Genomic DNA, 27,877 nt, shown 5'->3' with positions numbered 1-27,877 from the left:
ACTTTAGTGCCCCCTTTATGAGAAATGCTAACATGGAGGACTGAAACTAGTTTTTATTCTCAGTGCAACAACAGTGCATTTTCTATGGCCTCTTTTAACTAAAGTTATTTGCTTCTGTTAAATTACTAAAGACATAATTACAATGGATTAATACAGATGAGTGTGTTTCATATATGATAAGAAGAATACATCAGGAATATGCTCAAGCTCTAAAATGCAGAACTGGATCTGTTTGACCAAATTTGGGAGTGTTTGGAATCAGTGTTTTGCTCTGGCCTGTTAGAAAGATCAGAGACTCCTGCAACATTTGATTCTAGGCTTAGATTTTGAATAGTCCCAAAGCATTAGAGCTCAGCTTGAGAAATGACCTTACTTTTCACACTTGTGTGATCACCTTGACCTTTAAATCCAAATCAGCGTAGCAGGTGCAAAAGACTCAGGGACAGCCCCCATAAAGTAGGGCTCACCTCGAATTCCCACCTGATTCCGCCCTTTACCTATCAAGAAATCAGGCGGTCAGAAAACCCAACACAAATTGTTAATAATCTTTTCATAAATAAAGTTTGAAAATAAATATTTATAGCATTACACAGAAGGTAATTTTCCTGCATTCTTTCCCCAGTCTTAAACACAACCAAAATGGAAATTCCCAAATAGGGCAATGCAAAGCAAGAACATTAACATAGAAAGTGCAGTGACTTACAGCTCATTTTCAGAGTCCAAAAGGAAAAAAAACATTTCCAGAGGAAACGTGAGAAGATCAGTATAAGTTTGTGGTTTTCTGGTCTGCGGACCCCTGGGGGGTCTGCAGACTATGTCTAAAGGGTTCATGAAAGGTTGTTGTTATCCTAAAATAGTGGTTTTCAACCTGTGGTTTGTGGACCCCTTAGGGGCCCACAGAATATGGCTACAATTTCCAAAAGGGTCCACACCTCCATTCAAATGTTTTTAGGGGTCTGCAAATGAAAAAAGGTTGATATAAATAAATTTTGACCCTGTTGGGCTCCTGCCCTGACACCAGAATCCTTCAAGTCTAGCCTCCTCCTGTAAGAAGAGAAAAGGAAATTGGAAATTTAAGTTGCACAAACAGAAGAAAAGCTTTAATTATATTTGCTGATGGAAGGCAACCATAATTCTGGCATTTCTTAACTTTTCAGTGCTTGACTTTGCAACTTTAACATTCTTTTATCGTAGGTTTCTGGATGTAATGTCCTATATATATATATATAAATATATTGAAAGACTTAAAAATAGAAGAAACAAAAATTTCATCATGTGGAACCATACTTACCCCTCATATGCATCATCTGTATGGATCTTTAGATCCAAAGCACACTTCTCTGCTACTTGAGCGAATGCAGTAACTGGCCACAGTTCCAGACTGTTCTCTTCTGTGTGGATCGGCAGCTAGAGAGGGATGGAGACACACACTTTACCATTTTGTCTAGCTATTCGCTAGACCAAAAAGGGCTGCTGAGACTCATGGATAACAGGTTCCATTCCAGGTTCTTCAGGACAGAGCTTTCTATAGACCCTTCTGCCCCATTCTTCCCAGCCTGTCCCTGCCCCCTTCTGCTCCTATGCCCCTTCTCAGCTCCTACCTGTCCCCTCCTCTCCTGCAATCCTCCCAACCCTGCCCATCCTCCACCACCACTTAACTCCTGCCCCATCCCTTCCCCCGTATCGTCCTCCCAGCTCCTGTCCTTGCCCCTGCCCCATCCCTCTCCTGCTCCTGCTCTGTCTCCCCCTTCTGCTCCTGCCCATGTTCCTCCTCCTCTCTGCTTCTATCGCCCCCCTCTACAAACCCTGCCCTTACCTGCCTCCCACTCCTGTTCTGCCCCCATCACCAGTTTTTGTCCTTCTCCCTCACTTTTGTTCCTATCCCCACCCACTCTTTTTGCCCCATCCCACACTCCCAACTACTGCTCCTAAGCCCCCTCCCCCAGGTTCCTACTCTCTCTCTCCCACAAGCCCCTGTCTCTGTCCCCACACCTTTGCATCGCTTCCCTTCCCCCCAGCATTTCTCACCCCTCTGCATTTGAGTCAGGTTGCTTCCTCTTTCTCCTCCATGCTGCCTGGGGCAAACAAGGGTGGGGTGGGGCAGGAGGGGTGGTCACTGACAGCACAGGAGATATAGTCTCTCTGCTCTGCATTCTAGTGCCCAGCACCACTGAGACCCCTGGCACCCAGGAGGAGCAATTACAGGTAAATTCTTGTCCAGCCCCAGGATTGAGCACTCTCTTCTTTTGTAGTGATGCCACAAACGCAGTCCAGTTGACACACAGAAGTGGTGAAGGACCACTACAGCATGTTCAGCTCAGATGGAATTTAGCTGCCAACCTCTAACACATCTCTACTGAGCACGTATGAACTGAGATTTTTCATCTTATAATTTAGCCACATTTGTGCCAATTTCTATGGGGACAACAAAAGGCATCTCCCTGACACCAGGGACACCTGACACCTCTGCCAAATTTCAAGTCCCTGCTCCAAATCATGCAGGTGCTAGAGTTCTCCACAAAAACAGTTGTTAGAATTTTTTATCACGGGGAAAACAACTGATTTTTTCCTAACCTTATTCTTGGAAGTGGCTGAACTGTTTTAGCTGAAACTTTCAAAAAAAAGTCAGCTTCAGGTTGACACCCAGCATGGAAAATTTCAGTGCAAACGGTTGACGTTTTGCAAAGTTATAAGCAACTGAAAACGGGGTCTTTTAATGGAGAATGTTGGGCAACCTTAATTATAGACAAAGCAGGAGGAACCGCTGACAAGTTATATAGCCCACTTTATGCTGAACAAAGGAGATACTTTAGCCATGAATTTGCTGATGTCCCTCTCTTCTGAGATTCTGAGTGCACTACTCTTTCCTTGACACTCCAGGAGAGAGAGGGCAGACTATCTGAACTGGTATCATTTGGAAAGGATTTCGCTACTGAAATAAACATATTGATGACATTATTACAAAGAATCCTGCTGAGCCCCTTCTGACATTTGAGAAGCTCAATAATAGACAAGAAACATTTGTTCCACTGGTTTCATGTTTATAATACGGGAAATGCATGGAAAATAAAACACAAGTTCTAACCTGCAGAACCACTGGCCCCAAGCACATTCCAAATTCTTATCGGAGACCATAGACTTAATGCCAAGATAAAAAACACAAAATCCCCACTCTACGGTGTACATTTAATCTCTTTCTTTTTTCCCAGCACTTTCCAAATTATTGCCAATTATTTCCATGCATAACAGATTCATCCAATGTTACTTTAAATGTTGGAAGGGGGCCAAGCTGGGCAATTCCAGTTTACAAACACTGTCATTTGAAATAATTAAACAAAATAACAACGAGTGATATGAGAAGAGCAAATCCTCAACTCTTACTCTGATAATCCTTCCTCTGAACTCAGTGAGTGACTTGCCTGAGAGCTTCAGGAGATAGCCCAGTTTTAGTACCTATAAATTCAGTTTTATATTTCTACCAATAAGTGCCCTACTAGGCCTCTAGCCATACAAACAAGAGCGGGGAGGCTAGTGTGTGGCATGATCCCTTTAATAGGGATGTTGCATTTAATTATATCATGGTATCTGTAAGATATGGATCAACTGCAGTTACTTCTTCAACCAGCACTTCTTTTTAGGGCTCGATCCTGCAAATGCTTATGCATATGAATAGCTTTACTCATCCTAGTAGCTGCTTTGACTTCTCAGGTATGTAGCACCACTGAATTCAAAGGAACTACTCAGATAAGTGCAGGGCTTGATTAACTTTTTGTGGGCCCACCGCCAAACATATTTGTGGGCCCCCTGGGGAACGAAGAGGACGAGGCAAGAGCACACTGGGCGGGGTGGATTTGATTTAAACCATTATTTAAATCACTAGTTAGGAAGACTCAATTTAATCCTGGGTTTCTACATAAAAGTCCATTCTTGTTGGTTGTTATAACCTTAATACATATTCTTCACAACTCAGAGCTAGATGTAGGTTTCATTTTTAGAAGGTACACACTATACATTTTTAAACTGTGATTTATTTTGAAAAGTTTTCAGATGAGTTTTACAGCTGTATCAGAAAATGAATGATTGTTTGGTTATTTCATTTACCAAAGATAACTGAAACTGATATTTATGAAGTCATTGGGAGGTGAAGTATCTCCAATTCAAGAGATTAATCATTAATATTTGGAGGATTTTCTTGCCAGGCCATATTAGGAGGAGAACATCACCAGATAGACATTTCAATTGTTTTATTTAACTAAAATGTTAAGTATTCTGGATTTTTTCTTCAACAGCAAACATAATATTTTAACAAAAAAAACACACAAAAAATGTGTCCCTCACTTCTCACATTTATCTCCAGACTTCTCCTTGTCCAGATCTAGTCTGCCCCCAACAATCTTCTATTAATTGAACTTTTTGAAACTTTTCACTTTTAAAGAGAGGTAAGGGGTTGACCCTGTGTACACAAATTTGCAGAGAGACCAGGGCCGGCTCTAGGTTTTTTGCTGTCCCAAGCAAAAAAAAAATTTTTGGCTGCCCCCCACCCCAGCCCTGGGCTCTCCCTCACCCCCACTTTCCCCTGCCGCCCCAGCCCTGGGCTCTCCCCCCAACCTGCACCCTCCTGCTGTCCCAGCCCTGGGTCACTGGTAACTTGCTCCCAGGGTGGGTCATTCAGCAGGAATTTTGGATGCGCACAGAACATAGACAGGATTGGTTCCCTTTTGGCTACAGCATTGCACTGGGAGTTCATCTACAGCTGATTATCCACCACGACCCCAAAATCTTTTTCACAGTCACTGCTTCCCAGGATAGCACCTTTTATCTTGTAAGGATGGCCTATATTCCTTGTTCCTAGATGTATATATTTACACTTAGCCATATTAAAATGCATGTTGTTTGCTTGAATCCAGCTTACCAGTCAATCCATATCACTCTCTATCAGTGACCTATTCTCTTCATCATTTGCTACACTCCCAGTCTTGGTGTTGTCTGCAAACTTTATCGGTGATGATTTTATGTTCTCTTCCTGGTCATAATTAAAAATGTGTAACCCCCAAGGAGATTACCTAGATTCCTGGGGCTCTGTCTGCTGGCAGCTCAGGGAGAGGCACACTGTCCCTGGTAGGGAAGAGGAGCAGAATCTGCCCAGCAACCAGTAGGGAGTGAAATGCCCTTCCCAGGGAGCTCAGGAGAGGGGAGAAGCCATTTTTTTGGTGACAGTCTGGAGCCAGCCAGGGCAAGGGCAGGACTGGCTGTGTGGGGAGCTGGTGAGTCCCAGGCCTGCAAGCAGGGTTCCCCCTGAGAACTGGCCTCTAGGGACCTGAAAGCAAGATCCCTCAGCTGGGCTTTTCCTTCTGCACTGATGACTCCCAGCTTATAGAGTTTTGCTGGGAAACTTCCCCAGCCAGGCTGAGTTGGCCCTCCAGCTCTCTAGGTGACACCAGTCACCACATGGTCAGCTCTTCTCTGGCTGCTAGTTCAGGGCTGCTGCCTTCTGTGAGTGTGTCTGGACGCTGAGGTAGGAGACTATCTGGCAAGTAAGTGGTGGTTACCCTGTGGTTATAATTTTCCTCCCAAGCTGCCCTGGTGACCCTGCTAGGAAGAAGTGAGGGGGGTGGAGGCATCACCAAATAAATTCATAGGGAAAAATAAAGAAGATACACCCTGCTGAGCGGGTGGCGGGATCCAGAATAACCCTGACCTGTCCACCAAAACCTGTAAGCAGATTGGCATTAAAGAAGGTAACTGGGTGGAGAGGGAGCGCTACAAATGTTAAGTAACAAAGGCCAAAGACTGATCCTTGTGGAACACCATTAGAAACACATCTGCTCGATGATGATTGCCCATTTACAATTAGCTTTTGAGAACTTAGCCAGTTTTTAATACATTTTATGTGTGCCTTGTTAATTTTATATCATTTGCATATTTCTGGTCTTTGATCTGAAACTGTACACTGGATGCTTTTCAGTTTCAAAGTCCCAAATCACTATCCAGAGTGACAACCCCTATAAAGTTATTATAATTTGGAGGTTTCTCTGGATAGGCTAAAATACATCCTATTCTGAATTAGTTACAAGATTATTTTTACCCACTGCTGTAAATCACCACAGAGCACACCTTTTTCCTCTACCTATTTCTGATATCACCAGATTCCACTTACTTTAAAAAGTGTGCATGGAACTTTTAAATTATTGCAACATCTCAGTCTACCTCTTGATAAATTGCAATATCCATTTAAGTTTCATTTTTTAGGTCTTCTGAAAGCCACCACTTGTAATCAAAAGACAGGAGAAGAAGAGGGCAGTTGTGATTTTCCTTTTTAAAAAAATCTTTTATCCAGACTCATATTATTTAGTTATTCTATTCTAAATCATCAGTCTTTCTTCATAATAATCTGAACCCCATTGCCATCAGAACCACCCTACCCAGATTTGATTCTGCCATGTCCATTCTACATAAGGGAGTTTTATAATAACTAAGCTATTAAAATATTAAATAAAAATAATTATGTGAGAAACTTATTCTTAAATATTCTCAGAGTAGTTAACGTATTTAATGTGCATGATTAAAAATCACCATTTACATTCTCCATCATTTCCCATCAATTCTGCACAATCTTCCATCTATCATGATTTAGAGTAACATGCCATACAAAATGTTAACTCATTCATTCAGAAGGGAAAAACCCCACCCATTTTCAGCATGCTTGAAATCCTTTTGACTATCAGCCTGAGGCTTTCAACAAGCTAAGGATTTGACTCCCACAAATCCTGATAGCTGAAACATAGAGATGAAAGGCATTGATTAGTGCACTGTCTCCAGTTTGCTGATAATGCATGACAAAATTATATTTTTGCTGTTACTTCTAATTTGTGATGCTCTTTGAATATTTTTCCTAACAGAAGGACAATAATTTAACTGAATAAGAGCTTAAAAGATGGTGGTGGGAACGCTAGAATTGCAGAATGGGAAATGTAGAGCTAGTGAAGAGAGGCAAAAGGCAAGATGGATGGAAAGATAAAGGAGATGCACGTCAGAATTCCTAGGACTAGAAAGGGCTGCAAGAACGTGAATGTTTCAAACATAGCACTTCTATTTCCCAAAATCTTAAATAATGTTTAAGGTCCATAAAAAGAAACATGTGAGAGGAAGATAGCACAAACCCTGGTTAAAAATGTTTGTGCCTATCAATTTAGAGAGATTCAGCACCTCTCAGGGTCCAGTCTAATACTGTGTAAGTAGGTGGAATTTCCTTCACCACAAGAAAAATCCCAACTTCTCCATCCCACTAGTCTGGCATTCCCCTTATTGCTGTACTGTAAGGTTGCAAAAGCACCTTCTTTTTTTTCTTCCAAATTTCATTGCCTCAGAGAGCAGCAATTAGGGAGCATTGCTAAATTCTTCATCAGCACTTCCTCCTTTGGGATTGATTTAAATTAATGATACTGATCTTGCCATGTTAAAACTCCTTTTCCTGGGAGTGTTCATTAATACCTACTCAGTTTTCCTTCATTAAGGCACCTATCCTGTACACAGGCAAAGAAAAGCTGTGCAGCTTCCATGCCCTCAGTTGTGAGTGCCAAATACGCATTTCCTGGCAAGGAGGGCTGCATTCTGGATGTTGACAAGCCAAAACAAGGGTAATACATTTATATAATTCTGAAAAAAGGAAGTGGTGCTAGACAAAGTAACAATACATTCTAACTAGCAGTTGTTTGCTAAGGCTGGCACTAAAGTCTTATACGTAAAGGAACTCAGTCAGAAAAGCTTCATTGCTTAATCATAGGTACTTTAAGGAAACTAGAGGGATTTTGAAGAAAAATGGATTTTTCTTGCTTTGCCACAAGAGGAATGTTGGTTGAAGCAAATTACTGGTGGAAGCAGGAAATTAGCATGTTTGATAATAAAGAAAAGGCCCATATTATACAGACCAAACTAGTTCAACTATAATACCATAGCTATGGACAATGACACCCCAGTTAATCCTGCACAATGACACCCCAGTTAATCCTGCACAATAAGGACAAGTCGGATAAATTAAAGCTACATGGTGGCTGCCTGACCTTACAGACCCAATTTTAAAGAGGTCTCTTACAGTTTTAAAGAGGACAATGCATGCAATTGGCAGGGAAAATTATTTCCAGTGATCTGACTTTCATTTCAAGTATGCTATGTTCAGAGTACCCCGGGCTAAACTGATGTCATAATAGGCTACTTCATTTGATGGCAAAAGTCTCTGCTACAGTGTTTAATTCTGACTACATCATTAACATCTGGCCATGCATCCTAAAATAATCTAAAGTGAGTTACTGTATAAAACAAACAAATACGGTTATTGGATTGTCAAGAAATTGAAGCCAATGACTTTTAATCATTTAAGAAAATGGGCAGTGATGATCAAAAACAGAAGGAAGATTTCAAATTTCAGTGTAAGTAAAATGGCTGATTTTCTCTCTCTCACAAAATGTTGCCAAACTGCAGACAAAGTGCACTGGTACATTCTCTGTTAAGGAGTCCTTCCTGCCATTGGTGTCAAGGTTCTTTGGATCAGGACCTTAGAGTACAAAACAATCTGTGAAGGTAGAAGCTGCCTGCCGCCGATCGCCATAGGACAAATAGGTTGCAACAATGATAGGGTTTTCAGTAATAACTATTACTGTCCCTCGCAGCTAGGCGATGAACAAAGGCTCCGTCTGAGCTCCCTACAATAAAGGTTACATTTCGTTCTATTTTTACATGTTTGTTGCACTTGACTTTGACTGACAGTGGAAAATTATTATTCCAGTATTCATTTCTATTCACCTTCTCCCATGAGCTTCTTCCCAAGACAGCATATTGTACATTAGCTTTGGAAATAAACAAATGTCAGAGTTACCATAAGCCAACATCAGCTGCATAAATTCACTAAAGAGCTTGAGCACTATCAATTTATTACATATTTTGGATCTTGTTATCAAAGTGATCTAATGATTAATCACGTAATAAAAACAAAAGCACACAGGGATCCACCCTAACAACACTTGAACTTTGGATAGCTAGACAGACTACTTATTAATTAGTAGTAGTAGTATTACCATAGTGCTGTCCTAAGACAGCATATTGTACATTAGCTTTGGAAATAAACAAATGTCAGAGTTACCATAAGCCAACAGCAGCTGCATAAATTCACTAAAGAGCTTGAGCACTATCAATGTATTACATATTTTGGACCTTATTATCAAAGTGATCTAATGATCAATCACATAATAAAAACAAAAGCACACAGGGATCCACCCTAACAACACTTGAACTTTGGATAGCTAGACAGACTACTTATTAATTAGTAGTAGTAGTATTATCATAGTATCCATGAGCCCAGTTATGGATTAGGACCCACTGTGGTAGGTGCTGTACAAACACAGAACAAAAAGATGGACCCTGTCCTGAGGGAGCTTCCATTCTAAGTGTAAGACAAGAAACAACAGACAGACAGACAGATAGATGGGGGAGCGCAAGGAAAACAATGAGACAATACTGGTCAGCAGTGGTCTCAGCATACCTACAGCCTAACCATTGTCAAGTTTTTTGGAGGTGTCATGGCAAAAGAGAGTTTTGGGATGGGATCTGAGAGCTTGAACAAGAGTTTTAACTGTGTGGATATCTAAGGGCTGGTCCACACTAAGAAGCGGGGTCGAACTAGGGTACACAAATTCAGCTACGTGAATAGCGTAGCTGAATTCAAAGTACCCTAGTTTGAACTACTCACCCGTCCAGACGCCGAGGAATCGAAGTCCGTGGCTCCAAGGTCGACTCCGCCACCTCCGTTTGCAGTGGTGGAGTACCGGTGTCGACTGCAGCGCTTCCGGAGTTCGAACTATCGCGTCCAGATTAGATGCGATAGTTCGAACTCCGAGAAGTCGAACTCACCGCGTCGACCCGGCAGGTAAGTGTAGATTAGCCCTAAGAAAGGCTGTTCCTAATATGTTGTAGCGAAGGCTGTAGTTAAGAAGGATCCTGCTCTAAAAGACTTCAGTAAACTTTCAGACTTTCATGTCAAAAAGACTTCAGTAAACAAGTATGTGGGTATCTGAATAAGCACACAGTGGCTGTCATTAAGAAAAAAAGACTTTTTTAAAAAAATTACCATCCCACTGAAATATGAGCACCTTAAATATCACACAGCAATAACTAATGGTAAATACTGACAGTGTAAAAAACTACCTGTTCATGGAGCTCCAGTGCTGGACTATTGTCTAAAAACTGTTGTGTACCTGCATTTTATGCACCTTCCATCATGAACTCACCTACCTCTGTGATGAAAATGTAACTGTTTTCTGAAAGGCACAGATCTGGGGAGCTGGATGGAACACTGCTTTAGTAAACTATCTTTCACCTTTTGTGGGCCACGTTCAAATCCTACTTTTGTTCATTTGCCACAGTTAAGAATTTCTACACAAATGGGCAGGGCCGTTAACTACGAGCCATGTAAAAGTTGTGTTACTATAACCCTCTGGGGAACCTTGCACAAAGTTACAGCATGCCTACGTTCCTGTGTGCTGTGCAGCAAGTCCTAAATTCCATGGCAAGACCTGCTAGTCTTTGAGGGTTTGTCTACACTGCAATCAGAGTTGTGACTGCAGCATGGATACACATACTGGCGCTAGCTTTGATCTAGCTAATTCCAACAGCAGCAGCAGTGAAACCTTGGTGGCATGGGCTGCAGCATGAGCTAGTTCCACCTGCCCAGGACCCTGGGGATGTTCTCAAGCAGCTAGTTTGTGCTATCATGGCTTCACTGCTACTGTTATTTGAGCTAGTTCAATGGAAGTTTGCTTACACATGCTGCAGTGACACCTCCAATTGCAGTGTAGATATACCCTGAGAGACTCTGCTGTGGAAGACGGCAAAATAACGGTAGCAGCTTCAGGTAAATAAATAATGGTGGTTTTTATTGAAGTAAGTGTGAAAATGAATAATACCAAACCGTGCACTGTGTGTGTTATTTTGATACTAAATTAAATGTATTTTCTGCCACCCTTACATTACTGTGACACTTTCTTGGGGTGCCAGAGCTGGAGGTCACAGTATTACCCCCCTGCCTCAGCAAGACAGAGACTTGCTGGTGCTAATGTTCTGTGTCTGCTTTCTCTCTCTCTAATTGGGCCAGCTCTAACTTCATGTGTGATTCACTGCGGCCTGCCCCAGCCTGGTTTTCTGGCTTTTTATTTATCTTGCTCATCTTTATACTTGCCCTGTGACCTTTTCTTAGAATCCACCCTCCTCACTTGTGAATCTCTCCAAATCATGAGTGCTTGACTTATGAACTTCAGCCAGCCAGCAAACTGTGTGTAAACCCTGCCTGACTTCCCAACTGAGACACTTTCTCAGGGCACTCAGGATTGAGGGTCACTTTGTTTCTTCATCCATCCACCCCCGCCCAGTCTCAGCTGAACCAAACAGGCTGATGTATAAAATGTCTCTGGAGACAGCGAACTTGTTAATTCTGTGCATGTCCAGTGACAGTGACTGCATGCTACAGAGAAACACTCTTCAAGGAGGCACAGGGAGTGGGGTGCACCTACAGTTAACCTGCAGGGCAAAGTAAAGGCTGGCAGAACTTCTAAGGAGATTGTTTGGGCGGCTAACAAACTGGAGTGACAGGGAGATGACACCCAGTTTAGCACAAGAAGCTCTCTCTTACTGAGGCATGTGAGTAACAGGTAACTCACAATCCTGTGAGGAAGCTTCACAACTACACTGCAGATTTCTGTACATACACAGTTCATAACTCCATTGTAGGAACTGTCAGGGAGGCAGGAGGGATTTGAACATGTGGGCAGTTGGATAAGAGACATTTGGACACCAGGAAAGGCATTGGCAACTGTTTTGGAGTCAGGTGCAAGCCCATTAGTGAACATTTATCTTACAAAGATTAGCAGTGAAATAGTGAATGTTGACATTTAAATTGCCCTCATTACATTTCTGAGTTAACAGCCCATTGATATTATAAGAGGAGTTCTCCTATTTCTTACAGCTGTAGTTTTAGGCTCTCTGCAGACTCAGGAAAAAACTGCAATGGTTTACACTTGGCTTGTATTTTGAAGGATTTTGTTTGTTTCGTGATTTGTATCTATAAGAGCTAGAAACATATTGTGTTTTAAATTAATCCTTAGATACAGGACTCAGTTATACAGAAAAATATAGAGTCCACTGCTATGGAATACATGGGGTCCTTATGACACCTAACTAAAGGCAGAACTATTACCTCTTTGGGGCAAGGACTATCTATCTTTGTACAGCACCTAACACAATGGTGTCCTGGTCCATGACTGGAACTCCCGGGCAATACATTAATATAAATAATAATATTGGTACCTTACCTTCATTAGCACTAATTACTGTGTCCACAATTCTTAGTTTAACCACCATCTATTAATTACAATGTGTGGCCTGGTTTTATTAAGAGATACTTAGGATTATTTTCTGAAAGCGCTGCATTCCATTTTATTCCATCACATTTCAGAATGATGTTATTTTTCTGTAAACTTTCTGAAGGAATACAACTAAATGTAGTTATTTAAGAATTCACCTCTTCACATTCTGCACATTCTATTCTTGCCATTACCTGTTGATTTGCTCAGTAGGGATTATTTTTGGACATGATCCTGATACTGATTTAGGAGCACAAGAAAGTATCCATTAATATAACCCCAAAAGTCTTTAAAACTAACATGTTTAGAAACACACCAGTGTCTGTTGCTCAATATGCGGAGAAATAAAATGGGAAGTACAGGTAAATTTAGACTGGGTTTTACGTGCTCTGCTCTTTTAGTTATGAATAAATAGTTACTGAATAAATGCCTGCATAAACTGTTAAAGACAAGTCTGCTTTTTGTACCAAGAGTGGGATGATTATGAAATACCCGTTAGTGAAAGGAGGGGAAGATTTCCTCTATGACAAGACAATGAAGTCTGAGTCATAGGGGAAAGTCAAATGAGTGGGTACAGGAAACAGAAATTCAGATGAAGTTCCATTAAATGAAAGAGATGCATGCAGAATATTAGCTTTATTGCAGAACTCAAGAAAAAGAAAACAAAACAAGAAACAGAATGGGAATAGGTGAATGTAGTTGCTGACTTTAGATCACTGCCAGCATGTGGTAAGATAATTATTTTGGTTAGAAAGCTAACGTGTTACATAATATTAAACCTCAAGAGAAAATAGAGCCAGTACGTCAGAAACAAAAAAATTCCACCCCGGAAACCACAAGAAGGACAAAAGAATCTGGTGAAAACAGAACAAGTTACATTGATGCTACTCCTGTCCAGGAAGATGAAATACTTTGGGTCTGCTCCTGCAGTCACTGAAATCAATAGCAACTAGCTATTAACAAGTGTACCTGCTTGTTTGAAGCTTATAGTGTAGTCTGTTTAGGGGGGCTGTGCGCTAAGGTAGGTGGGGTTGGCAACTTTCTATTTGCAGAAAACTGAACACCCCTGTCCTGTCCCCTTCCCCCGTCTCCAAAGCCATCCCTCGCCCCTGCTCACTCCATTCCTCCTTCCTTCCATCGCTGGCTCTCCCCGACCCTCACTCACTCACTCATTTTCACTGGGTTGGGGCAGGGTGCGAGAGGGGGTGAGGGCTCTGGCTGCATGCTCTGGGGTGGGGCCAGGGATGAGGAGTTTGGGGTGTAGGAGAAGGTTCCAGGATAGGGATGGAGGTTGGAGTTGAGGTGTGGGAGGGAGTGAGGGCTCTGGCTGGGGATGTGGGCTCTGGGGTGGGGCCAGAAATGAGGGGTTCAGGGTGTGGAAGAGGGATCCAGGCTGGAGCAGGGGGAGGTGAGAGCTCTGGCTGTGGGCTCTAGAGTGGGTCAGGGGTTTGGGGTGCAGGAGGGGGGTCACGGGTGGGGCAGGGTATTTGGGCATGGGAGGGGTGCAGACTCCAGGCGGTGCTTACTTCAGGTGGCTCCCGGGAAGCAGTGACATCTCCCTCCAGCTCCTAGGCAGAGGTGCAACCATGTGGCTCTGCACGCTGCCTGCACCTGCAGGCACCACCCCCTCAGCTCCCATTGGCTGCATTCTTGGCCAATAGGAGCTGCTGAGCTGGTGCTAGGGGTGGGAGCAGTGCACAGAGCCCCCATAGTCGTCCCTCCACCCAGGAGCCAGAGGGAGATGCTGGCAGCTTCCCAGGAGTCTCGCAGAACTGGGTAGGGAGCTTGCCTGTGCTGCAAACTGGACTTTTAACAGGTCCTTTGTCGACCAAGCATTCTAGTCAAAAACTGGACACCTGGCAACCCTACTGCTCGGGAAAGCTGAGAGCTTCCTAATGAGGCTCTAGCCTGCTCCCCTTTGAGCCCTTTCCTTAGAATCCCTTAACAAGAAGGCAGGGCTACTCAGGAAGAACAGCGGGTTAAAAAGCCAGCCACTAAGCAACCAGAGCAGCTAGTGAACAGGAGCAGAAAACAGGGAGTTTCGAGAAGAAGCATGAGAGCCAGCTACACCTAACATTCTCTAAAGTTAGGTCAATAAACTCCATCCTTTCTCCACCCCTACCCCAGCAAGAATAAAAACAATGCAGGCAGCCAACCCTAATATTCTATGATTCTAAGTCCAGGAGAAGAGTGGAGGCTATCCACTTTATTGCACTGACTGCAGCATGTTTGATTACATGCCTTGTAGGCAGGTGGCATGTGTGCACATTCAGTGCAAGCAGCTTATGGCCCTCAGAGTCCAAGTTCAGGTTCTTGAGACTAGAGGGGCTGACCTGGAGGAGCTAATGGAGGCAGAGAAGTACAGAGAGAACACTTTGCGGGACACAGTAGAATGGTCCCACCCCCAGTCTGACGGCCTCTGTGCTGCTGAGGAGGATGAGTCTTGGGGAAGGAGAACATCTCAAACTGGAGCAGAGAGAAATAATCCCATAGCTGGGACACACCTTCCAGATGATGTCATGGTATCCTCTTGCACTGAGGATACCCCTCCAGGGGAGGGGACCCCAGGTATTAAGAAGAGATCGGCAATAGTACTGGGGGATTTGATTATTAGAAATACAGACAGTTGTGTTTGTTAAGACCCCAAGAACTGCATAATGAATTGCCTGCTGAGTGCGAAGGTTGCAGATCTCCTAAGACATTTATACAGGCTTGTGTGCAGTTCTGGGGAGGAGCTGGTGGTCATGGTATGTGTAGGAACTTTGACAAAGTAACCCCTGACAACTATAAGAGAGTGGAGGAAGGTGAGTATATCAGCCCTAGAATGGTAAAGGCCCTTTTCCCCCTGAGATGAACTAGAGATATGAGTCCAATTAAGGACCTTTAAAACCCCCTTTTCTGGTGAGAGAGAGGGAGCAGGGATGAGAGACAAGCTGCAGCAAGCTAGTGGCAGTGGGGAGAAAAGGCACCTCCTGAGTGGAAAGCTGCTCTCCTCCCTATAGAAATCCTTTGTCACAGGCAACTACACCTGTATTTCCCCTCCAGGGTCCACAAAGGACACCTAATTTAGGCTTCCAGCTCTCAGCTATCACCTCTCTTGGGTGGAGACCCATGTCTCACTCCCTCCAGACCAGGAATTTTAAGGATACACAGTTCCTTGCCTTACACTGTGATATGCCCTGCAAGCCAGACTGCCTAACAAGGCCAGCACCTGTGCTTTGCGTCCTCTCTGAGAGCTATGGCTAGTGTATTGCCCATAGTTATAAGTTACCTCACAGCTCTTTCTAAGCAAGTACATTTATTCTTAAGGTAAAAGCATTACAGAGACAACATATTAAAATCAATAAACATTCCTTTGCATATAGGTCTGATCCTGCTCTCATGAAGTCAACAGCAACTTAATATTAACTGGGGTTAATACACTAAGGTCTCCCAAGCAGTAAATTAATTCTTCTAGGCTGCAGAATGCAACCACAGCAAACATCATTTCAGACATCAGAGAGCAATTATCCTACTGCTCAAATATAAACAGTGCAGAAGTTGGCAAACTCGTTCTTTGAGTTACAGCCAATTTTCTTTAGAGGAAGTTTTCAACAACAGCTGAAGGGTTTATTTAGGCTCAAAGAAACAAGAGTGTGCTGTGGGAGAGCTATATAAAAGAGAAGGGAGGAGAGCTGGACAATATTTGTTCCAACAATAAGTTCAATTGAACAGTCTACCACGGAGCTTGCAAACTTTCTCAATTTCACAAATGGAGTGTGAGATGGTCAAAATAAAAACACAGCCCCTTAGTGAGCTGGAAAGACCTTTATTAACTACAGTGGGCCTTGGATCAGGCCCTACATTGGTTGGTTAACCTTCAGAAGGAAAGTTTGGCTGTTTGCTCCTGGAACTTCCCTAGCAGCATTACTTTCTTGGGAAGAGTTGGTTTACCTGTGTCAAGAGCATAAGCGCCAACTCTGTGGGTGCTCCGGGGCTGGAGCACCCACAGAAAAAAAATTGATGGGTGCTCAGCACCCACCGGCAGCTCCCTGCCTCCCCCCTCCCCCTCGCTCCAGCTTACCTCCACCTCCTCCACGAGTGTGCTGTTGTGTCCTACTTCTTCCCCCTCCCTCCCAGAGCTTGCGCCACAAAACAGCTGATTCGCGGGGCAGGGAGGGAGGCGGGAGGAGGGGGAACATGGCGCACTGGCGGAAGAGGCAGGGCTGGGGTGGGGGATTTGGGGAAGGGATCCAATAGGGACAGGGAGGGGGCAGAGTTAGGGCAGAGACTTTCGGGGTGGGGTTGGAATGGGGGCGGGGCCAGGGGTGGGGAAAGAGGGGGCATGGGCACCCACTGGCACCGGAGAAAGTTGGCGCCTATGGTCAAGATCCTGGGTGAAAGTAGGCAGGACTAGTGGCAGCAGCTTGGCATCTGAGCCAGTGGTCAGAGCCAGTATCAGTGTCAAGAGTCGAGTTGAGGGTTAAGCCAGAGCCAGGAGTGAAGCAGAGGGCCAAAGCCAGAGATAAAGTCAGGAATCAGCCGAGGGTCAATACCAGGTATCAAGGCCCGTGCAGGAGTTGCAGAGGTCAATTGGGAGTCAGAATCCAAGTCAGTACCAGGAGTTCAGAAGCAGGGCAGTCATGACAGCTAACTAGGGATCCATATTGTTTCCTAGACACTTCCTACTGTGCCCCATGGGCTTATTTAAGATCAAGGAGCCAATCAGGGATTGCTAAGACTATTGTCAGTCAGATCACGCAAGGCAAACTTCCTGTGGTGTAAAACCTTTGTGGATTGCAGGGAGTAGTCAGGTTACAGCTGCAGACAGGTGGCACAGGGGGGTTCATTGCCTTGTATTTCTGCAGGCCCAGGTTCAAATCCTTAAAATCTGCAACATTCATATTAGCTATGAATTTCTATTCATGAATTGATTCATTTTTCTATCCAGATATTTGGTTTGATTCTTCTCTATAAAACTATAGTTCACAAAATCCACATGATATTCATAACAGCTGTGACATAGCTAAATCTAAGGAGTTTTTCATAAAGTAAATTAAAAGATTTGACCTTACGAACTGCTTTTACACAGAACCTCCGTCACAGGAATCTTAGGCTCTGCCACTCCAAGTTTAAAGTCCATGAGAACACATGTAATCTATTTCAGAAATGTTAAAACCTTTATATGATGTTTTAATACCAGTTCTTGACCCTATGCCAAAAGTGTTGCCCATCTAGCAAGCATCGGGTAACAGCAGCCTCTTTGTTACAGCTGGGAGTATTTGCAAAGCTTTAGTACTTAATTACTGACTATCATACTGCACAGACTCCAAAATTGTTAAAGATTTGGGGTAACATTTTTCAAAAGCATCTAAGTGACTTAGGATCCTGTCTCACTGAAGGTCAGTGGAATTTAGGCCCTTAAGGGTATGTTTATGCTTCAATTAAAAACTCGCAGCTGGCCCGAGGTTGTGGGGCTCAGGATAAGAGGCTTTTTAATTGCTATGTAGATATTTGGGGTCAGACTGGAGCCTCGGCTATAGGACCCTGTGAGATGAGAGGGTCCCAGAGCTCGGGCTGCAACACAAACCCGAATATCTACACCACAATTAAATAGCCTCTTAGCCTGAGCCCAAAGTCAGCTGGCACAGGCCAGCCGTGGGTGTATAACTGCAGTTTAGACATCTCTTAGTGACTAAGTCAGTTTTGAAAATGGGATTTAGGCTCCTAAGTTTCTAAGGCACTTTTTAAATTAGAACTTAGGCACATTTGAAAATGTTAACTTTTGTCCATATCTGATTTTCTATCATAGCTTTATAAAAATTTCAAAATAATAATTAAAATAATAATAAATAATAATAATCCTCCCAAGAAATAGAAACAAAACCCCTCAAGTGTAAAACCTTCAAAAAAGGCAGGCTTTGAAATGTCAGTTATAAATTTGAATGGGTATATTTGTACATGCATTTTTCGCAGTGTTAAGAATTTTCATATGCAAAAACTCAGTTGTGAATGTAAATCAGTAACATAGCTATCTGACTAGCTGCTCTGTAGGAGCAAACAGTGTGCATACACAAGTGAGATTTAGAGGCTAAGTTGAGGCCCTCTCCCTTTGAGAATTTTACCAACAGGATTTAAACTAGTGTCTAATCACTAGTGGTGGAATCAGACTCCAATTTTAAAGTGTTGTTATTTCTATGTTGCATTTACTATTCTGATAGTAGATTTGCAGGGATGGGCCTAAGCAGCAAATTTCAGATTTTGAACTCCCAAAGTGCAGATGTGTTCAGATCAAGCCTTTGGCCCAGTATAGAGGTGGGACCAAGTCATTACATTTGGTACTGGATTGAGGTTAGCACTGTTATGAAGACATGGAAATTGACCATATCCTAAATAACAAATGCTTGGGCTTAATAGGACACATTAAATATGCTTCAGACTGGCTATAAAAATATTAAAAGACTCTGCTGGCCTTCTATGCCATAAAGTAACAGGTGGATAACTACAGTACATATAGTTATATCTCCATAGCATATCTATACCGGCAATAAAACCTCTGTTAACACTATCTGACAGTATAATTCAATCCACTCTGCTATACAGGAGTGAGGTCTAGGTCCAAACTCCAACAACAAACACCACCAACATTAGGGTTACCATATTTGAACATTCAAAAAAGAGGACACTCCACATGGGGTGTCAGCCCCGCCCATAGTCCACCCCTGCTCCTCCCCCACTCTGCCCCAGGTCCCACCCCCTCCTCACTCAGCCCCACCACCACACCCCTCCTCACCCCCGGCCCGCCACTGGCTTGCTGCGTCCCTCCTCAGTCCCCTACCCACCACTCACCTCCTCCGATCTGTCACTCACCTCCTCACTCCCCTGTCAGAAACCCCCATGCCCGCCCCGAGAACCCCCACCTGCTGCTGGCTAACCGCTTCTTGTCTCCTCACCCCTGCCCGCCCACCCGCCGCTGGCTCCCTTGCCTCTTCAACTCCCGCTGCTGGCTTTCACCCACCGCCCATCCCTGCTCACCTACTCAATCCCTGCTGCTCACTGCTCGCCTCTTCACCCCGCCCTGCTGGCCTACTCACCCTTCCTGCTGCAGGTCACTCTGGCTCCTAGGATCGGGGCAGCTGAGGGGTCTCTATGTGCTGCGCCCGCCAAAAAACGCAAGCTCCATGGCTCCCATTGGCTGGAAAAAAGTGCCAGTGAGAGCTGCTGGAGTCACAGAGTGAGGCTTGCCAGCGCTGGCAGCACACAGAGAGCCCTCCACCCACCCGACCCAACCTGACCCCAAGAGCCAGAGGGACCTGCCGGGGGTTGAGGTTGGGAGTCCTGGCGGTGCTTACCTGGGGCAGCTCCTGGGAAGCATTCGGCAGGTCCCTCTGGCTCCCAGGGTCAGGTCAGGTCGGGGGCAGAAGGCTCTCTGCCCGCTGCTGGCATCTGCAAGCCCCGCTCCCGCAGCTCTGATTGGGCAGGAGGGAGCTGGTGCAGCACACGGAGACCCCCCTCCACCTCTGTGCCTAGGGGCCACCCACACTGCAGGATCCTGCCAGCGGGCAGGCACTGGGAGCTGCCCCAGGAAGCGCCACCAGCCCTGGGACTTTGGACTTAGGGTTACCATACATCTGTATTTTCTCGGACATTTTTAGATATTTAAAAATTCCTCCTGGATGGCGATTTAAGACCTAAAAAGCCGGACATGTCCGGGAAAATACGGACGTATGGTAACCGTAACCAACATACCCCAGAGAAACCCTAGAGTGCTGCAGCCAAATATCACAGGAACTCTAGCAACAATGCTTACAGTGCAGAATGGGGTCAATTCCCCCTCCTAAGAAAGGAGCAAAAATTTCTTGTTCTATCTCAACAATAGCATCAAATACTCCCTTTACCACAAAATCAGAGGATTAAAAAGTAAATGCTAACAAAATCATGATCCACTCCTGTAGATCACCACTTCCAGACCTCAACGATAATGTAACTCCCAATTAGCCCCTCCCAAAGCTGGAAAACAGTCAGAATACTTAACTATTGTTTGTGTATTATTTGTGTTGCAGTAGAACCACAAGAGACTTCAGACAGGAGGGATGGACCTCTTCTAGTAGGCTCTGTACAGACAAACAACACAAAGAGTCCCTCCAATCTAACATTTAGGGCTTGTCTACACTGGCGTGTTACAGCGCTGCAACATTCTAGCTCGGCAGTGTGAAAAAACACCCTCCCCCGCCCAAGCGCTGCAACATGCCAGTATAGACAGTACACCAGTGACGGGAGCTACGCCCCTTGTGGAGGTGGGTTTTTTAAAGCTCTCCAGCACTGTGCCATGACTACAAAAGCCACGGTAACATTGCCATTAAAGATGTGCCCTTAGACAATATACAACAGTAAAGCAGGTTGAAGAATGCAGAAACATTTTTTATAAAAATGTTCATTTTTGAAAAACATTGGCCACTCTAAAGACAGCAAAAATGGTGTTTGTGTGTATGTGGGGGGGCATCTGTGTTAGAGAAAGAGGGAAAATGAGTGTTAGAGTGGACTCGCCACTCTCTCCTTTTCTACTTTTACGTTGAGGGGGGCAAAGGAACAAAAAATGAAATGTTGTCAGCTTTGGAAAAATTAAATGAAAATGTCAGTTTGAAATTAAACACATTCATTTCAATTCTTTCATCAAAAATGAACGTTTCTAAAAAAATGAAAGTAAAAATGGAACTGTGTTTGCAAAGTATTTTTATTTTGATGAAACTTTATTTTAAAAAAATTGATCAGCTTTACATTTTCCCACCTCAATGACTAACAGAAGGACCTTGAAAATCCAAATCCAGTTACTGCAACATGATTTCACATGTACAGAAACTCTGTAACTGGCTAAGTTTTGTTTACTGCTCCTTGGTCCGGAACTTCTGCCCAAACTTGAAATGTTTCCTGAGGTCCTTATATGGAATGTGAGACTTGAAGAAAAAAAAATGCATAGACCAGAATGTGTGTATATACTGTACACTTAGAAGAATTCTCAGCATGTGACAGAAAGGTCTTTTTTGGGAAGTCTTCGGAGACAGAGGCAGTGAAATACATTTATGGAAAATGGATTTCCTGCATACATAGCTATCTGTACAAGTCTGAAGCTTGGCACACATCTAAATTTTGGCTTAGTAAAATGAATACTTCCTCCGCTTTTTTTATTATAATTGTAGGGATGGTGACTCACACAGATGACATAAGCAGGCATTAAGGGAACAATGTACATGCCATCGGTTGAGCAGGATTCTCACAAATTCTCTTCAGGATTCTCTTCAGTCAGAATTCTGACTGAAACCCAGTTTAGGAGCCTTACAAAGCAAAGGCAGCAAAACGAGTGGACATTTTGTACGTACATTGTGGTCTTAGATACTGCATAATATGTCAGCATTTTTATTCAACTTCCACATTCCATGTAAGGATCTCAGGAAACATCTCAAATTTGGGGAGAAGTTCCGGATCAAGGAAGTAGTGACTGATGCTGAAAATACAGTATGTGTTGTACTGAACAAAAATTACCTAGGTGCAGAGTTTCTGTACATGTGAAATCATGTTGCATTAATTGGATTTGTATTTTGTAAGTGAAAATAAACAGCTTCTTCCATTAGTCAGAGGTGGGAAAATGTAGACCTGAGCAAATTTTCTTTAAATAAAAATGCAGTTTCATCCAAATCAAAATATTCTGTAAACAATTCCATTTATAAGCTTCCACTTTGATTAAAAAATTCAAATGAAAATACGTGCTTAATTTCAAATTGACATTTCATTTCAGTTTTCAAAATCTGACCACATTTAATATTTTATTTTTTGTTCTTTTTCCCACGTCTCCCTCCCCCGCTACTTTTTTTCTCTTTGTAAAATAGAAGAGTCCAGCTCCATTCTTGCTGTTCTGTAATTTGCTTCTGTTTGACTTGATGTGATCCTTAGATTCAATGTTCCTGCGGCTCGCTCTCTTTTAAGCAAGTTTCTCTACAAGCAGAGTTAAGAACATAAGAGTTGCCATACTGGGTCAGACCAATGGCTCATCTAGCCCAGTAACCCATCTTCTGACGGTGGCCAATGTCAGGTGCTTCAGAGGGAATGAACAGAGAACAGGCAATCATCAAGTGATCCATCCCCAGTCATCCACTCCCAGCTTCTAGCAAACAGAGGCTAACACTACTCAGAGCATAGTGTTGCATACCTGCCCATCCTAATAGCCATTGATGGACCAGGAACTTATCTAGTTCCTGGTCAAACTAGTTGGTCTAGTCTTTTTTTGAACCCTGTTATAGTTTTGGCCTTCACAACATCCTCTGGCAAAGAGTTCCACAAGTTGACTGTGCATTTGTGAAGAAGTACTGCCTTTTGTTTGTTTTAAACCTACTGCCTATTAATTTAATTGGGTGACCCCTAGTTGTTGTGTCTTTTTAATCTCTCCTCATATGGAAGCTGTTCCATACCACTAATTATTTTTGTTGCCCCTCTCTGTACCTTTTCCAATTCCAATATAGCATTTTGAAATGGGGTGACCAGATCTGAACACAAATTGTGGGCAAACCTTGGATTTATAAAGAGGCGTAATTATATTTTCTGTCTTATTATCTATTCCTTTCCTAATGGTTCCTAACATTCTGTTAATTTCTTCGCCTTGTAATCCCCACTTGGCCATTAGGCACTTTAGAACTGTATTGCATCAACAGATGTTCACAGTCATTTTCTCTGTTCATTTACTGTAGGTTGTTGGCAGTTGGACTTTTCATTTACTGTTTTCAGGAACTATTTTAATCTAACACAGCTTTTCAATCAATTCCCTTTTTCATCAATTATATGTCTTTTCAGTTGTTTTTCTCCTTGATATTCTATCTCAGTATGTCAATAGATTTTATTTCCCTCTACTACTTCCCGTCTACAATAGTGTCTGCTCACATGCCTGGTTCTATTTTTTTACTGCTTCTTCTTTCCTCCTTCTCACTTCCCAGCCCCCTCCTCTTATTCTCTTCTTCCTCTTTCATTTTTCACCTCAGCTTTTACCTCAGCTCTGGTTCATCCACTAGCTCAGCATTTAAGTCCTTCTTCTCTCACAGCTTCTTCCAACTGCTTCTCCTCTGCTGACATCTTCAGAGAGACTCCCTTTTACTTTATACTTTTACTGAAGGTATATTACATCTCTGAAATAAGTTGCATGAACTGAACTTTGAAAAGACTAAACCAGCAGACAAAGGGGGTGGCATCATACTTCTCAACCTTGATGCCTATGTTAATGAGGCCAACCAACAACTTTCCAACACCTCCTATTATAAAGAACTCAGAGAAGACCCCACATGCCAGTTCATCCAAGAATTTAAGGATATCATCAAATCCTTCCTCAAACAACTCCAAGAAAAACTCTACAACCTCATCCCTCACAAGCCCACTCCAGAGACCTTCTACATGCTTCCCAAGATACGCAAACAAGGAAACTCAAGCAGACCCATCATATTTGGCCATGGCATTCTTATTGAAGGAACAGCAGGACTCACAGAAGCCATCCTCAAACCACTCACCACACAAAGGGCCAGCTTTCTCCAGAAACTCCTCAACATTAACAAGCTCCCTATATATCAGCATCCCTCAGAATGACTGCATTGCTCTCTGCCTCAAATAGCTACAAGACAATTGACAGCACTCAGATATCCACTCCAAACATCACCAAAATCATCCATTTCATCCTCGCCCATACAAAAATTTTACATTCAGCAACAAATACTTTATACAAATTATGGGAACAGCCAGGGATACTAGGATGGCTCCCCAGTATGCCAGCCTCTTCATGTGCCATCTTGAGGAAGAATTTCTGGACAAAAGCACCATAAAACCAATGATAAACCTGAGAAACATCAATGATATATTCATCCTCTAGACAGACAACCCAAACTCCTCAGATTTCCACCACAAACTTCAACAATCAGCACTCATCCATCAAACTCTCTTTAGAACACTGTCACACCAGCATCAACTTCCTGGATCAGTGTTAGCAATGGTACCCTACAGACAATTATATAGAAGAAACGCACAAATCACCACTCTTACCTTCACAAATCTAAACACACTAAGAAATCTGTTATCTACAGCCAGTCACTCAGACACCACAAAATATGTTCAGAGGAAAAAGTCTGGGATATACACCTTAAAACACTTAAAACCACTTTCACCAAACAAGGACACTCCACCAGAGAAGTAGATTGTATCATGGAATTGGCCACCCAAATACCCCAAGAGAACCTGCTTCAATACAGAAAAAAAAGCCCACCAACCACACACCCTTAGCTGATACTTACCACCTCACACAGGAACCCATACAAGGTTTCATTAAACAACTACAACCCATACCTGATGGGGACCACATCCTGAAAGAACTTTCCTGAAGCCCTTGTTTTGATGTTCAAACACCCACACCTTGCCACGCTCATCATCAGAAGGAAGGTCCCCACAGACCAGACCCCACCAACTCAAAGTGGCACCAGACCCTGCAATAACAGACGCAAAACATGCAGAAATATCTCCATTGCTACAATATTCAACCTTCCCCCCTCACAACACACCTTTCAAGATTAATGTGTCCTACATCACTTGTTGTGATAGTGCACTAGATGAGGTCCTCATGCCTAAGTGCCCCAATAACAACTGTGTGGGTGAAACCAAACAATCCCTATGTTCTTGAATAAACTCACATAGAAAAATGATTAAAAGGGTAAAACACAATATCACCTGTGGGTTAATATTTTTCACAAAACAATCACTCTATATTTGACCTCTCAGTCGTCATTCTCAAAGGAAGCCTGCACAAAACCCTCAAAAGACGAGCCTAGGGGCTTAAATTCATAGCTTTGCTAGACACTAAAAATCATGGTTTTAATAAAGACACTGGATTTATGGCTTATTACAACAATCTGTAACCCACTAACCCACCTTTTTTGTCCATGACTGCAAAGATGTTAACTGGGCATTTCACCTTGAATGGTCTCTTGCAATATGTGTTTATTTATGCTAAACAATTTGTTCCACCTTGTAGTTAATGGACACACTCTGAGTACTTTCCCCAGACCTGGAGATCTCAGTGTAGCTCAAAAACATGTCTTTCACCAACAGAAGTAGGGCCAATAAAATATATTACTTCTCCCACATTGTCTCTCTAATATGTATGCATCTATTTTTAGCAAAGGTCTAGCTTTTACCCTGTTTATTCAGTGTCTTCATTTTTGTAAGTGTCCTGTGTTGGGACAGAGGAAGCATGCACAGATGTCTCCCATGTTGTCATAGGATAATTCAGAGTTCTAGGTTCTGACACTAAGTGTTTATGGTCATTGTAGACTGGTATATCAGCTAATAGACACCTTAGCATGGCTTTAGGCAAAGGAAGATTGAATCCAAACTGCTATTTCTGCCCATGCTTTATCTAGTTTTATTAATATAATAACAGGCGCATACGAAACCAAAATGTAACCAGTCCTTGTGTCAAGGAAAACCCAGTGGAGATAAAAAGTAAACATGCAACCAAATGCATTCTTTTTTTCTCCATGTATACATTCAGTGAATTAGTGAATGATTCTTCTCAATTTCCATCTTTTACATTTTGGGTCTATACAACTGGGGTCAGGTTGTCCCACCTACCATTTATGTAGCAACTGAAATCTGCTGTACTCAAAGACCCACACCTGAAAAGGTGGCTATTTTCTAAAGGTAAGAGTTCCTTTCATATAAATTGTGTGCTTAATATATACTTACTTAAAGACATGCTGGCCAGAATAGGTGTACCTCAGGGGACTAGATTGGGACTGAGATCCTAGCCCCATTGAAATTAGTTGGAGTTTTGCCATTGACCAGCAAGCCAGGACTTCACCTGGGAATTCTGGAGACCTGAGTTATATTTTTATCAATATCACCAATATCCACTGTGACCTTGGGCAAATACTTTCATTTCTCCCCATCTCTAAAGAAGATGATGATACTTATGCATCCTGGTATAGGTTTTGAAATCTATTTAATAAAAGCAATAATGAATATTTGTTACAACTAAACTGAATTCCATGAGCCCACTCTGTGCATGTGTTCTGTGTTGCCCGTGCAGCTTCTTAATAATTAATATATTTCTTTCCCTTCCCTTTTAATGAGTAACAATTTTCTCCACACTTCTGTCTATAATTTACTGTGTTCTTTTGCAGTTAAAGTGAGTTTCCTGTAGGAAATCTACTCCCTTGTTGTTATATAAAACTTTTGTCAGCATTTATTCTGGCTATTAATACTGAACCCTTGAATATTTCAAGACCACTTTAAAAATGTCTCTGACTATCCTTATCTACCATTATTGGGTAATAGAGTTTTCCTCTCAAACCAGGTGAAGCTGATGCATCTATCTCAGCATACATCATTTTGGACTGCTCCAATACAGCGGACTTAGGGAATCAGGATCTCACTAGTCAGGGCTGTAAGGTCTTCTCTCTTTCTTGCCTTGCACAAGTAGTTTTTTTTTTTTTTTTTTTTTTAAAGGATAGGTCTCGAAGGCATTCATCTTGCCCAACCAGGCAAGAAGAGCAGGCAATAGGACCTATCCACCGCTACTGTCTTTAATACCCCAGAGAGAAGTAGGAATACAGCTCTGGATGGGGGCTCTAACTATATTTTTATTTATTGTAGTAAAAGGACACCTACCCAGATGGAATCTAGTCCTTGTTGCTGCCATTGGGACTTGGCAGAGGGGTTACTTAAGGAAAAGGAAAGCAGGCAAAAGCATTAACTTCTAGAAATGCAAGGTACTGCTTTTTAATTTGACTCTGCAGGAATCTGTATTTCACTTGGGGCAAAAATGCAACTTTAGTTTGTATTCTTACCCAATCTCAGAGACTGGGACTGGGCTTGATTAGTGGATGTAAGGCCTCCAAGAAATTCTAACAGCTGCTACAGGAAGTGGTGTTGACTATTCAGGATGTGGCACTTTTCCCTCTCAGGGGATGTCTGCAATGCAATCAAGGATTGCTGTTTCTTAGGCACACTGAAGACAGCTTTAATCTAGCTAGAGCAAAGCTAGCTTGACTAACTGCAGTATAGCTGCAACAGCAGGACAGCAGCATGGGCTAACCTTCCAAGTACGTACCCTGGGCAGGATTGTACTTGGGAGGTTAGTGGGTGACGTTGCCCCTGCTGCCGGTACCAGGGCTAGTGCTCTCTTCGGGGTGCCTAAGGAGCAGCAATCCTTGATTTCATTGTAGATGTACCCTGAGAGGGAAGAGTATAATATCCTCAATAGTCAGCACGTGCTGCAATCACACCTCTTGACTACAGTGTAGACATATCTTGAGTCTGTGACAATACCTTGGAGTTGCCTTCAGCATTATACCAACAGCACAGTGCCCTCTTTTGGGAAAGAGGGCTATTTAAAAGCCTGACAGCTGTAGCTATTAAATATTCCATGGCACATTTTCCCAGTGTTAGGAGGGTTAGTCCCATGGTCC

The 27,877-nt window shown here is 42.9% G+C and overlaps 1 long non-coding RNA gene across 1 annotated transcript in view; it reads right to left on the bottom strand.

Moving 5' to 3' along the window:
- Nucleotides 1-716: 716 nt before the first annotated feature.
- LOC120369314 overlaps nucleotides 717-27,877 on the bottom strand; it is a 38,574-nt gene continuing 11,413 nt past the window's right edge. Inside the window, exons 2-3 of the long non-coding RNA XR_005583063.1 lie at nucleotides 1,292-1,407; nucleotides 717-1,044 (exon numbers count right to left, since the gene is read on the bottom strand). This is a non-coding gene — a long non-coding RNA (uncharacterized LOC120369314). The remainder of the gene's footprint in view (nucleotides 1,045-1,291; nucleotides 1,408-27,877) is intronic.

The sequence above is a fragment of the Mauremys reevesii genome, linkage group 7, assembly GCF_016161935.1.
Source record: "Mauremys reevesii isolate NIE-2019 linkage group 7, ASM1616193v1, whole genome shotgun sequence".
NCBI lineage: Eukaryota > Metazoa > Chordata > Testudines > Geoemydidae > Mauremys > Mauremys reevesii.
Note: the sequence above shows the minus strand (reverse complement) of the source record. Positions and strands in the feature narration are given on the sequence as shown.